The 13,829-nt window shown below is 47.3% G+C and overlaps 1 protein-coding gene and 1 pseudogene across 1 annotated transcript in view; one reads left to right on the top strand and one right to left on the bottom strand.

Annotated features, from left to right (window-relative positions):
• GABBR2 (gamma-aminobutyric acid type B receptor subunit 2) overlaps positions 1-13,829 on the top strand; it is a 339,969-nt gene that overhangs the window by 221,692 nt on the left and 104,448 nt on the right. The gene's annotated exons all lie outside the window — the stretch shown is intronic.
• Positions 2,058-13,356, bottom strand: LOC106005341 (annotated as a pseudogene).

The raw sequence follows: 13,829 nt of genomic DNA, 5'->3' as shown, positions 1-13,829 counted from the left end.
GAAAAAATGAACCCCAAAAGAGTAGGAGAGAGAGAGAAACCAACAGCAGAACAGTGGTCATCTTGGACGGCCCATCTAGTCACCAAAGCAACAAATAATACTGTACTTTTACACTTGAGATTTTGGAGGAGGACTAATAGCCTTTTTGTTTCATGCCCTTTCACCACATTCTGTGTGTTCTTCATTAAAAACAAAAACAAAAACAAACCAGTGGTGTTTGGCCAAGGGGATGGGTGTCTATTAAGCAGACAAGAGCCAGGCTGCTTTGGGTCTGCCTATGGCAGATATTGGAACTTGGCCCTGGGGCCCAGGCAGCACCCTGGGGAAATCCCTGCCCTTGTCCTGGTTGTGCCATCATCTTGACTCCTAGTACTTGGTTAGCTTTACATGGAGCCTTCTCCTGCCCCCTCCTTGAGGGAGTTCTCAGTTGCCAGCTCACAGTCTGACCTCTACTGGAGTCTCCATGGTCATGATCTCATGGGCAGTGGGCAAATATGTCCGAGATTTTTATCACCGCCTGTCCCCCACTTCCTCGACATTTCCTCAGGGCTTTATACATAGTAGACATACAGGAAAGACTAGTTAGCTGGTTGGATGGGTGGAGTGGGTGGGTGGAGGGGTGACGGGCAAGTAGACAGTTGGAAGGTTGCGTGGATGGGTGAAGAGATGGATGGGTGTGTGGGTAGGTGGATGGATACCGGAATGGATGATAGAGAGATAGGTATATACACGGATAGGTGGTTGGATGAATGGGTGAGTATATGGGTGGATGGATGGATGGATAGATAGAGAGATGGCAGGTGGGTAGAATGGGCAGGTCAGTGGTCACACAAAGTCATCTTTGTGCAGGTGAGCAGGTGGGTAGATAGAAGGGTAAGAAGGAATGAGTGGGTGATCAGCAGGCCCAGAAGAGGTCATTGCAATTCATATGTGTTGGCTTCATTCTAATCAAAGTATATTTTCTTAGGGAAGATCTACAGAGGTGACGGCCCTGGTGTCTTGACTTCTCTTCCATACAAGTCCTGGCCTCTAGAAAGTGCTTGCTGCATTTTCTGATGGGAGACCCCATCTTGTCTGATTCATGGAAATACATGTTTCATGTCATGCTATTATTCTCCACTCACACTTCACCTATTCAGGAATCGGGTCTCATTAAAATCTGTCCTCTCCCTGGTTCCTCTTTGAGGAAGTTCCTTGTTAGGGCATTTCTGCTGTGAAATGTATCACACCAACTGATGGGAGAGCCAGCCTGAATGCTAAAGACTGTTATTAGCAGATTTAGCCTAGAGATGTTTCAGAGTTGTCAGTTCTGATGTTCATAGGATTATATTTTCAAACATCATCACACATCCTCTATGACAGACTTGATTACTGTGATGAACTAGTTTTCTTCCTTTAAGAAATGTTCCGGTTGCAAAAATGATTCTGAAAGCATTGGTGAAAAATGCCGGGCAAAACTGAAGTGACACCATCTCATTTGGGTGGCTCGTTTACCTTCCTGGGAGAGGCAGCCCAGTGTGGCAGAAAGAGCACTGAACATGGAGTCTGCAGACCTAGGTTGTTAGCTTGCTGTCCTCTCCGTCTTAGTAGTGGTGACCTTGGGGAAGTCTCCAATCTTTGCATTCTCTGCTGCAGAATGCGACCAGTGACCAAGAGCGCCTTGCCAGGTTGCTCTGGAGATGAATTAAGGAAGGTGTGTTACAAAGTCTGAAATGCAGTGTGGGATTGAGGGGTCCCCAGGAAAGGAAGAAATCAAGCCATAACTCACTTATATAATCATTGATTTATTTATTTTGGTTCCCCAGTTTTATTCTAGAACATACTAAATATTCCTGATAAATGAATTTTTTTAAAGATTTTTATTTATTTGAGAGAGAGAGAGAGAGAGAATGAGAGCACCAGCAGTGGGGAAAGGCAGAGCAAGATGGAGAAGCAGGCTCCCCACTGAGCAGGGAGCCTCAAGTGAGGCTCGACACCAGGATACCGAAATCAAGACCTGAGCCAGAGGCAGATGCTTAACCAACTGAGCCACCCAGGTGTCCCCAGATAAATGAATTTTAATCTTCATCATCCTCCTCCTCATTCTAGTTAATCTGGAAATAACAAAGTTCTCTTTGCTATTCGCCACTCCACACAACCAGTCACATAGATTCTTCTTCTTCAGATGTTTTTGGTGAGATATTTCAAATCCTTTTTGGAAAACGTCACCTCAGAAGTTACAGTAATCTTGCTGTCACTCCTTTCAATGGCTACAACCCCTCCACCAAGATTCCCAGGTTTGCCGTTCACTTGAATTTTCTTTTTAAAGAAATGGCTCAAATTGGGCCGCAGCCATGAATCCATCTTCTACCGGGGTTGGGGGAGGGGGAGGAGGGGTCAGAGGTCAACTTCAGAATGTGCTTCTGTTTTTTGCCCCCCTCACTCCAACCTTTTTCATGAGCGTCATGGTGGCAGCTTGTATCACTTTGTTATTGTTATTATTATTATTTTGCTTAAACAAGAGGAGAAATCAGATATATAGTGAAAAATTTAACTGTATGTCCAATTTAACTGTATAGCCCCTTCTGGGCCGCGGGATTTTTAATATCAGGGATGACACCATGGTGTAAAAACCTGGCATCACCACCAGGAAGTGGGTGTTTCCCTTTGCTCGTTCATTCCTTCTGTAAATATTTCCTACCACTGACAGTGTGAGAGGCATGGGGAAGGGGTGATACAGACACAGTGCTGAGCAAGGCCAATGTGGTCCTTGGGCGGGGGGAGACAGATCGTAAGCAGCTACTCATCTGGATAACTTTGAATATAGATTGTGGAAAGTGCTCGGAGGAAAGCCACAGGGTGTCTTAAGAACTTAGAAATAGAGGTCTGACCAAGGCTGGGGATCAGAAAGACTTCTCTGGAAAAAGAAAAGAAAAAAAAGAAAAAAGACAAGACTTCCCTGAGATGCCTTTGAGTTCAGAGTGAAGAATGAATCAGAGCTAACTAGGCAAAGAGGATCAGAAGGGCATTCCTGGAAAAGGCAAGAGCAAATGCAAAGGCCCTGGGGTGAGAGGAGGTGTGGAACCTTTGAGAAAGCAAAGGAAATCCAATGTGGCTGGAACAGAGTGGGACAGGATGAGCCTGGGGAGTGGGCCAGAGGGATTGGGTGGAAGCCAGATCACGTTGCACCTATGGGTGCAACCAGTGGGACCAGTGGGACCCTGTGGAAGGGTGTCCGGCAAGGGAGTGAACTGATTGCTATTTTCAAGAAGGTTCTCCTGGCTGCAGTGGAGAGAACAGATTAGAAAGAAGCATGAGCACCTGCAGAACACTGGTACGTTAAACCTATAGTGAGCGGGGAGGGAGAGAAGCAGGTGGAGTCAAGGCATATTTCAGGAGGAAAAAATGCCAATCATTATAGAAAGGAGGGGGTGATCAAGGATGTCCTTCCAATGTAGTTACTTCTCATTTTGAATGACTCTCATCGTGAATGGCTCTTAAGTTATGTACGCTGTAAATATTATGACAGTAAATGATAGAAATGCATCTGTAGACTCTACAGTATTCCACCCAGTGTAACATCTGGATAATCTGAAATTTTTCATGATGGTTTCATGATGGTTCAAGGAGACTGGATGCTGCAGTTACCCTTCCTGATCCTGCAGAAAAATATTCCATGCATGCAGAGATCAGGACCCCAAAGGTGTGCTTGGTAAAAACCAAGAATGCAAGTGGGCAGGACACATCAGATCTGAGCCTTTAGGTGCTCACAGTTCATGGGGAAGCAAACATAATGTAAGTGGCCAGAACCCACTTGGGTCTGTCTACAAATGAGGTTATACCACTGCCAGGGAAACCTCCCTGGTGAGTTGCTCCTACCTGCTGAACAGCGTGACCTCAAGTCCCAGCACTGCCCACCATTCCTCCAGTCTAACCCCTGTGTCCCTGGGGGCATCTCACTGTCTTCACAAATTGTTCCTTCCTTGGCCCAGTGCCACAGCTCCTTGGCGACATCCAGTGCCTCCAAGCCACTTGTGGAGGCCTCTCACCACATTATTGCCAGATCTTTGTTCCTTGGGGCCCCCACGGGCCGTCATGGCCTCAGTCTTCACTGGGGAAGAAGGCCGCTCTGCCCCTTGCTCAGCGGGGCTCAGTGCTATGTGGGAGCTGACTTGTCTCGGCTGGTTAGCCACCTGTGTGCATGTCTTCCCGGCTTCCTGTTCTGTGATGTCACATTAGTAGTGTGAAATTGGCCATGACCGGAGTATCTACACCACAGTAATCCTTGAATGCTACACATCAGGATTTCTCCACCTCCCCATCAGAGAGCTTGTAGGTGAGCATTTCCCAGCACACCACCAACGAGGCCCAGAGCTCAGCAGTGGTGTCCTAAGCCCCACAAGTTTCCCTGTGAATAAAGCCCCCTAGCTTCCTACAGGGTTCAATCCCTGTGGGCAGACTTGGAGACAGGGACAACATGGTCCCCTCAGCTCCCATTCCCTAACTAACACACCCAAGTACCAGTACGTTAAACATCTCACAGTCTGGGGACTGTGGCCCTTACAAGCATCCAGCAGGGGTGGGCTCTGAGTCCTGGCTTTGAATCATAGTAGGGACCCCTGTAATTACATAGCTGTGTGTTAGAGGAGACTGGATATACTTTAGTGTTGGTTTTTTTTTTAATTGTCTTTTATTTATTTATTTTTATTTTTTATTAACATACAATGTATTATTAGTCTCAGGGGTACAGGTCTGTGAATCTCCAGGTTTATACACTTCACAGCACTCACCATAGCTCATACCCTCCCCAATGTCCATAACCCAGCCACCCTCTCCCTAACCCCCTACCCCCAACAACCTTCTGTTTGTTTTGTGAGAGTAAGAGTCTCTTATGATTTGTCTCCCCCTCCAATCCCATCTTGTTTGATTTTTTCCTTCCCTACCCCCAAAACTCCACATGTTACCTCTCAAATTCTTCATATCAGAAAGATCATATGATAATTGTCTTTCTCTGATTGACTTATTTTGCCCAGCATAATACCCTCTAGTTCCATCCACGTTGTGGCAAATGGCAAGATTTAATTTCTTTTGATGACTGTGTGGTTTTTGTTTTTATTTATTTATTTTGTGAGATAGAGAGAGATAGAGAGAGGGCAAGCACAGGCACCAGTTGAGGGAGGGGTAGAGGGAGAAGGCAAGAGAGAGAATCCTGAGCAGACTCTGTACAGAGCATGGAGTCCTATGCGGGGCTCGACCTCATGACCCCGAGATCATGACCTGAGCCAACACAAAGAGCAGGACACTCAACCGATTGAGCCACCCAGGCACCCTTATACTTTGGAGAGACACTAAGAGGAATATTCCAAGGTTCTAGAGGGTCACAGTAGAGAGAATCCCTCCCTGCTGGAAATAGCATGGAACCATTAGGAGGAGCGGCACTCATTCCTTCAGTGATCAACTCACTCATAGCAGGCCCTGTGTTCATGGGATTATGGTAAAGAGTAAGGCATATTTATTCTACACCTGCACTGCTCCGTGGGGTCACCCCTAGCCTCATTCAAGAGCATTGAAGATGTGGCAGGTGCAGAAGTAAAACACACCAATTTCAAAGACCTAGTACCCCCCAAAATGTACAGTATCTCATTAATAATTTTTATATTGATTACCATTGAAATGATATTACTGTGGGTACATTAGGTTAAAAAGTTTATCGTTGACATTAATTCTGTGCATTTCTTTTTAACTTTTTAAATATGGTTGCTGGGTTATTTAAAATGACATGTGTGGTTCGTGTCTATTGATCACCACGGTTTAACCTTGGAAGTTGCTCCTGGCCCAGTGGTACAGACTTCCAGTCAAGTCAGTTGGGCTGGACCTCAAAAGACAGAAAAGGGTTGGGAAATCAGAGACAGTGGGAGCAGAAAGGAGAATGTTTCATAGAAATGAGCATTCGGACCCTGCCCTCTAAGAGGAGTAGGACATCAGTTTTGACCTAAAAAAACTATACCTCTAAGAAGTTTTCCTCAAGACGCAGTGGTGATTATAAGCCAAGACTTGGACCCTATTAGAGCACTCATGGAAACATGGTTTGTCTTGGTGCGGGCAGGGGAAAAACTAGAAATAACCGAAACATCCAGTGCTTGGACTGAGCTAAACAAATTTTGGTGCATCTATACAGTAGAATTATTGGCAGCCATTAGAAATAGTTGTTACAGAGAACTATATAATGACATAGAAAATTGTTTGTAATATATTGTTTAGTGAAAAGGAGGCAGATTGCAAAGATTTTCATGGCAAATCCTCACTTTTGATAGCATATGTTTAAATACATAAAGACCAGAAGAATGTACTCCAAAGAGTCAGCTGTGGTGTCTCTGGGTAGAATTCTTTCTCTTTGCTTATTTTTCCTTTTCCAAATTTTCTACAGTGGATATATATTACTTTAGGTCTCATTTTGGTTTTGTATTTGTTTTGTTTTGTTTTGTTTTGTTTTTAAGAAAGACTTAAAAAACATATTAACTTTGAAAGACCTGACTTTATTCCAGTCTTGGCCCTTACTAGCCAAGGGACTTTGGCTAATAAGCTCTTGGACTCACTTTTCCCATCTGTACAATAGGATATACAAATACTTGGCTCACAACGTTGTCATGAGGACCAAGGGACACATGCCTACCTGGCACGGTTCCCAGCACCTGTAGGCTCTCAGCCATTATTAATACTCTTCTCCTTTCTGTCCCCTTCTATCTTAGATGGATCCTGATTCTCACTTAGAAGTGAACAGAGCAGGGAAGGGAGAAAAAAATGGAAGTAAACCTCAGAGGCCTTGAACACGTCCTGCTCTCCTGTGAGCCTCAATTTTCTGAGCCTGGAGGAACTCCTTTGTCCTCAATGCCAAACTCTAGCAGGTTGGGTCCCCACTAGTTGGGGCCCAGTTAACTGAGGGCATGTTATGTCATTTCATCTGAGTAGGCAAGAAAAAAACGCAGAGGGTATTGCCTATCAGAGGCTGTAGGCCAGCCGGAAAAATTCTTGAGGTCTGAGACCTTACGGTACGTACAGTGAACGACTTGTGACAGGTCAGCTTTAGACTGTGGCTCTAGTAGACCCTTAGTGTGATAACAGGAAGAAAGAAGAATTTTGTATATGCTTCTCCATGTATGATCTACATACGTAATACATGGGCACGAGTGTTTTTACAAGCCCATAGTATGTGATGAAACAGTGACCCAGATTCTCCCTTAGGCACACAGCGTCTTTAATAGGCCCTACGTAGTGGTAGTTAATCCAGAGAACCACTGTCAATTCCCCTTCAGCAATCTGGCAGGGTCCCTGGGTGTGTATGAGCTCCAGAGTACTTTCCGAAATGTACCAGAAAAATTCCCTGTTCATCCTCAAATCGAGTAATTCTTTCAACTGGCTTATAGGGAGCTGCCTCAGTAATCTGAGTTTAATGACCTTAGCCACTGGACAGCTGTCTTAGGAATTAAAGTCTCTCGTGAACAGAGTATTCTGAGGTTCTAAGCTCCCATATAAGGGCAACATGTCCCATTTCCCCCCAGCAAGGGCTGTGGAGATGCACAGCTTGGTGTCTTCTCCTGGGGCGCATTCTCCTCAGCCCAGCTTGTGTGAGAAGTAGTGACCGTCACGTGGCTCCCCCAAGGGACAGTCGTGGGCCTCAGCTGGGGCTGAGCTCCATGCCTCGGTTCACTTGGAGGATGATGAGGATGTTGGCTGGCACAGTCAGAGCAGGGGCTCGCCGATCTCTGACGCCTCTTGTGACTCTGAAGTAATGAAAGAGAAAAGTTTTTTAAGATAGGAACCAATATTTACTAAGCACCCAAAGTATAGAATTTCCCCAGGCGCAAGCCCTGCCTATGGAGCAGACGTGCTTAGTACTATTTTATGGAGAAGAACCCAGTTCAGGAGGCCGTGCAGCGTGCCCAGGCTCACGGGCTGGGAGGTGACGACTGCGCCGAGGTTCATGAGGTAGGAAGTGACAACTGTGTCCAGGTTCACAAGCTAGGAAGTGAAAACTGTGTCCAAGTTCACAACATGGGAATTGATGACTGTGTGCAGGCTCACAAGGTGGGAAGTGACAACTGTGCCCAGGCTCAACAGGTGGGAAGTGATGACTGTGTCCAGGCTCACTAGGTGGAAAGGGACAGCTGGGCCCAGGTTCACAACGTGAAGTGACAACTGTTCCCAGGTTTACAAGGTGGGAGTGACAACTGTGTCCAGGTTCACAACAGGGGAAGTGAAGACTGTGTCTAGGCTCACAAGGTAGGAAGTGATGACTATGCCCAGGCTCATGAGGTGCAAACTAACAGCTGTGTCCAGGTTCACGACGTGGGAAGTAACGACTGTTCCCAGGCTCATGCAATGGGAAGTGACAACTGTGCCCAGGTTCACAAGGTGGGAAGTGACAGCTGTGCCCAGAGAAGGGCAGAGTCCAGATTTCGGGCCCAACATCAACCACCTCTAATGCCCATGTTCATTTTACACTCTTGTCTACTCCCCGACCACTCTCGGTGGAATCCTTTGGAACCTCAGTTTGCTCTGTCACACCAGCCATGTTGCCACAGAAAAATCTATACAGGTATCATCTCCACTCCTCTCTTCACCTGCTGAGCTCTGCTGACTCTGTGAACTCCCAAGTGTCTCCTCTCTCCTCTCTCTCCTCTGCCCCTCATCTCTTCTGAGTCTCACATCTACACTCACCGGATTATTCTTCCTAAATAATCTCTGACCACATTGTTCCTTATTAATCGCCTTCCATGGCTCCATAATGCCTACAGAATAGAGCCTGCCATCTTGGGAGCTCACCACCAGCCATCACTGTGTACAGGCTATTTCCTCTCAGGCTGCTGTTCACACAGAAGGGATATTAGCTACTCTCCCACACACACCTCACATTTTCAACATTCACAGCTGTGCTTATGGGCTGTTGTGTGTTTTTGTTGATTTTTTTTCACTATCATCTTCTCAACCGTGCCTTTATTCAACAAGTAATTGTTGAGAACTTACTAATGGGCCAAGCATCGTACTGGAAGCCAGGAATACAGCATGAACCAAACAAACAGAAATCCTTTCCTTCAAAGGGTTTACAGCCCAGTGCAAAGAGAGAGTCAGTGATGGGCATATTAAGTAAGTAAATTATGTAGTATATGAGAAGGCAGCAGTGCTATTTAAGAAGAAAAAAAGAAAGAAATGTGCAGGAAGGGAAGGAGAATTGGAAATGGCGCCAGTGGAGAGGGAGCAGGGAGAAGTTTTAAACAGCACGGCCAGAGGAGGCCTCTCTGGGAAGGTGGTACATGAGAAAAGACTTGAAGAACGGGTGAGAAGGTCCGTGTTATGACTAGGGGAGAAGTGATCCAGGCCGGGGGGTAGCCAGCGTGAAAGCCTCGGTTGACAGTGTCTCTAGCACTTGGGGTTAAGGGAAGCTTCTACTTCCGGCCAAGATGGAGGAGTAACAGGGACTGGCTTTACGCTCTTGCCTTAAGCAACTAAAACACCAGTCAAATCATGGGAAACAACAGTTTTCCAACTCCGGACTACAGACAGCAGAGGAGAATGACCCCTGAGCGAAGGGACACAAAGAACATGAGCCTTAGGATTGCCCAGACACAGCCCTGCAGTCCACCAAGTTGACAACATGAATTGAGACAGTTGAAATTTTGAATTAAGAGAGACCAAGGAGGCTAGAATTTGCAGGCAGAATAGCGGAGGGAAGAGAGACAGGGCAGCAGACAGCTCCGAGGGGCCACCTCAGGTCTTCAGCTGCGGACTCGTCAGCATGTGCTGATGTAGTGAGGAAACCACCCGAGACCAGGGAAAGTACCAGCCGAAATCAACATGCAGGGGGATCCTCAGAGCTCCTGCAAGGCCAGGAATCGTTTGTGTTCGCATCAACCAGGGTGAAAAATTTCAGAAAGGGAGATACTCAGGAGGCTGTAGTCCCAGTAGTCAACCCTAGATTAAAGATGGCTCTGGGCCCACCCAAGAAAGCCTAGAAGCAAAGCTTGAAGGGGTCAAACTCATTTCAAGTAACTTAATCATGCCCCAGACAAAGCTTAAACATATTTAAAGGAATATTCAAAAATATCTAGCACCCAGGGTGTGTCTGATTTCTCATCAAAAATAACCGAGCAGGCAAAGAAGCTGGAGTGTGTGGGAAGTGCAAGGGGGCCAGCGTAGCTGGGACCGAGTCAGTGAAGGGAGACACCGTCAGAGAAATCAGAGGCCAGATTTCACGGGTCCCGGCAAGCCCTGCAAGGTCTTTGGCTAACTCAGCAGTCAGGAGAAGATGCTTTCTTTCTTACCTCCCCTACCAGACCAAAGGGTGCCCCTGCTTTTTTTTCTAAACTTGCTGGGGACCATGGAGTGATTGCCCTACCTTATCAGGGTAGCCTTGAGCACACATCTGCCACTCCCAGCCTTCCCACTGTCCTCCCGGGAGGATCGGCTCAATGCAGAAGCAGGAAGAAGGGAAAGTATGGGAGAGAGGGGTAAGAAAAGTACTAAAAAAAGGGTATTTCCCATTTGGGATGAGAAAGGGCCAGGGGACTTGCTTCAGTCCTGCCTTCCAGTCTGAGACTGTGCCCCTGAAAGATGTGTGACTTTGGAAAATCTTCCTAACCACCATGACTTGTTTGCTTGTTTGATGAAAATTAATAATGGCGTGCCACCTACTTCTAAAGGGGGTTTGAAGCAGCTTTCAGTAACAGGCTTATATACAGCAAGGCCACTGAAACAGAAGTCAAAAATCTAAAATCATGCAATGTGAAGATGAAATACATGCTGAAAACCTAGGCTGGTAGAGTGGACTTACCAATGAGTTTAAATGAACTCGCTGCCAAATGATAAAGAGAACAGGACCTCGTTTTCTCCACCTGTAAAATGGGGTTAATGCTACCCCAGAGAGCCACTATGAGGATCACCAAGGCTGTCTAAATGGGAATGTGTCTTTAGGACTCTTCTGGTGCAAGTAATAGAAAACCGTCCTTACCCAAAGATAACAGTGAAGTCCAGGACGAGGCCTCTCCCTCTCTCCATCGCTGGGACTGCTTCCTTCCGTGCCAGCTCCACCCTCAGCCTCTGCACAGTTACTTCCAGATCCCACTGTCACTCGAGTCCAGCAAAAGAGGGAGCTCATTTTCCCCATTAGTGCCAACAGAATCCCTGAAAGTCAATCCCCTTAGCTTTGATTGGCTGGTTTGGGTCACGTGCACTTGCCTAAACCAATCACTATTGCCAGGGGACCACACTGATTGGCTTAGTTTAAGTCATGTGACTCTTGACTTTATACATGTGGTTCACACATAAAGAAAGTTTCATAGAACTTGAAGGTAGAGTGAGGCCAGAGGAATCTCAGAGGGGGCATTTCTCTTTTCTCTGCCTCTCTTCCAACGGCTCCATTCTCTCCCCTTCTCTGTGCCCTAGGAAGCAGTTCCCATGGTCAGCATTACTCAGGGTCCCTTGTGCTCAGCTTCTGGTTGGCTTTAGCCAGTGGGGAGTACAGGCAAGAGATTGGAGGCTAAGAGGAGAGAGAGAGAGGTCAGGGTGCAGCCCTCAGCCTGCCTTTGGTGCTCTATCTCTTGAAATAAATATGCCCTTCCTCCAAGGCTACTCCTCCTCTGTGTCTCCCACTCCTGTGAAGCTCTGAGGACACGATTTCTTCCCTAGCTCCTCTGCTCTGAGTTATATAACAGCTCCTGCCGTTACTAGTCCATGGGCACAACACTGTCTTTTGGCTGCCCTCATGATCTGTTCCCCCACACTGTGGTAGTCCTTAATTAAGGGTCTTCCTTTGAACCATTCAGGGTGAATTCTCTTACTTCCTGTGACCCCCGTATTTGTTATCTGTTGCTTTATAGCAAATTATCCCAAAGTGTAGTAGCTGCAAGCAACAGTCAAGATTTATTATCTCATGTAGTTTCTGTGAGTCAGGAATTCAGGGGTGACTTAGCTGCAAGGTTCTGGCTTAGGGGCTTTAATATTTGTAATTGTAGGCAAGGTGGGACTACAGTCATCCTAGGGCCTCTTGGGGTAGGAGACTTGTTTCCAAGGTGGCTCACGAACATGGCTGGCAAATTAGTGGTGGCTGTTGGCAAAAGGACTTGGGTTTTCACCACGTGGACCTCTCTCCATAGGGCTGCTTGGATGTCCTTATCACACAGTGGCCGGCTTCCACCAGCGTCAGCGATCCAAAAGAAAGCAAGGCTGGAGCGTCAGTGTCTTTGTGCGGCCTAACGTTGGGAGTCACTCTCTGCCATTTCTGTAGTAGCCTACTGGTTACAGACAGCAGCCCTGTTCAGTGTGGGAGGGGACTGTACAGGTTGTCAGTATCTGTAGGTGAGAATCACTGGGGCTATCTTAGAGAGTGGCTCTCACAGCCCTGACCAACATCATCTCTAAATTAAAATCAGGGTACTATGATCATTCAAAGGGGGACCAGCTGGTGGGCAAGAAAAGAAATGTCCACTGCACAGTGTTTGACGGCCATCCACCAGATGCCAGTCCTATCAATACAGGGACTTCACTAGCTGGACCCATCCGTGGGGCAGGGGTCTTAAAAGAGCCCCTGTGGTTGGGAATAAAGACCCTCGCAAGCCCAGGCCAGAGGTGGGAGGGAGGAGACAACCCATCTTAAGCAAAAAGGTTCTTCGATTTATCTCTCCGAGCTTCAGCGGGCCTCACTCCAGCCCTGAAAACAGCCTCGGACACCCACCGCGTTTGTTCCTGGTCCAAGCCCTGCGTTTCTCAGCCGTCGTTCTGCTTTCTGCTGCTAGAAGGAGCCTCCTGACCCTCCGCAGCTCGAGGCCGCCTCAGTAGGTGGGGCTGCCAACACTGCCCTTCCTTTCCTTTCTGGTTTTCCCCCTGCTGACTCCTGTCTCTATCCTTCGCAGGAGAATTAGTGGAAGATTTTTTTAATTGATGGAAGGTTTTTAGACTTAGCCCATGAAGCCAACTGAATAGTCCCCAGTCCCCATATGGAGCCATCTGGGTTTCAAATAGGGGAGCTGAGCCAAGAGGGAGAACAGGTTCTCAATCAGGCACACCAGGGACACCTTGCTGCCAGCCCAGCCCGCTGTTTCCAAGGTGAGACTGGTGACTCATCAGGCCAGAGAGCGGGGGACCGCTGGGGCTGGGAAGAGCCTGGGAGACTGTCACATCGGTACTCCTTGCCCTTGGCCTGCCTCATACGTATGCCCTCATGCGTGTACACACGTAGACATATCCATGCTTTGGCAGATGAAAACTCACACCCAGACTGTTGTACAGATGGAGAAACCAAGACACAGTCAAGATTAAGAGAGCTTCCTGCCCAACGCTAGCCTCGATGTCAGCCTCGATGTCAGCTAACCTGATGTCAGCCATTGGGGCTTGGAAAGGTTCTCAGGAAGCCCCATCTCTCAGTTTAGGGATGACCAAAACCAACCTCAAGATTTCTTCACATTCCTGCGGGCTTGCCCTCTCACGGTCCTGCTTGTGCTGAATTCATTCAGAATTTGGACCATTCCAGATCCCTGAGGTTTTGTGTTTGTTTGTTTTTTTTTTCCCTCAGCTCTGGGCCCCATGGATCCATGCCTGGAATGCAGACCCCTCCTCCATTATGACAGTCACACAAAACAAAAACGAACAGACCTGAAAGCCATCCCCTTTTATGAGGACTTGTGAGGGGTTCCAGGGAATATTTGGGGGTTAGGGGGAGGGGGTTTGTACCATAGAATGTCATTTGAATGACTTCAAGTTGGACCTTATTCCTGATCTAGTTCATGCTCTGCCACTCACCACCCCCCCCCCGTCTTAGGGACCACTTTCCCTGTCGTGGTCTCACTAGGCCTCCCACC

The sequence above is a fragment of the Mustela putorius genome, unplaced genomic scaffold, assembly GCF_011764305.1.
Source record: "Mustela putorius furo isolate JIRA1106 unplaced genomic scaffold, ASM1176430v1.1 tig00000580_pilon_pilon_pilon, whole genome shotgun sequence".
Classification (NCBI taxonomy): domain Eukaryota; kingdom Metazoa; phylum Chordata; class Mammalia; order Carnivora; family Mustelidae; genus Mustela; species Mustela putorius.
This window is presented reverse-complemented; position numbering and strand designations above follow the sequence as displayed.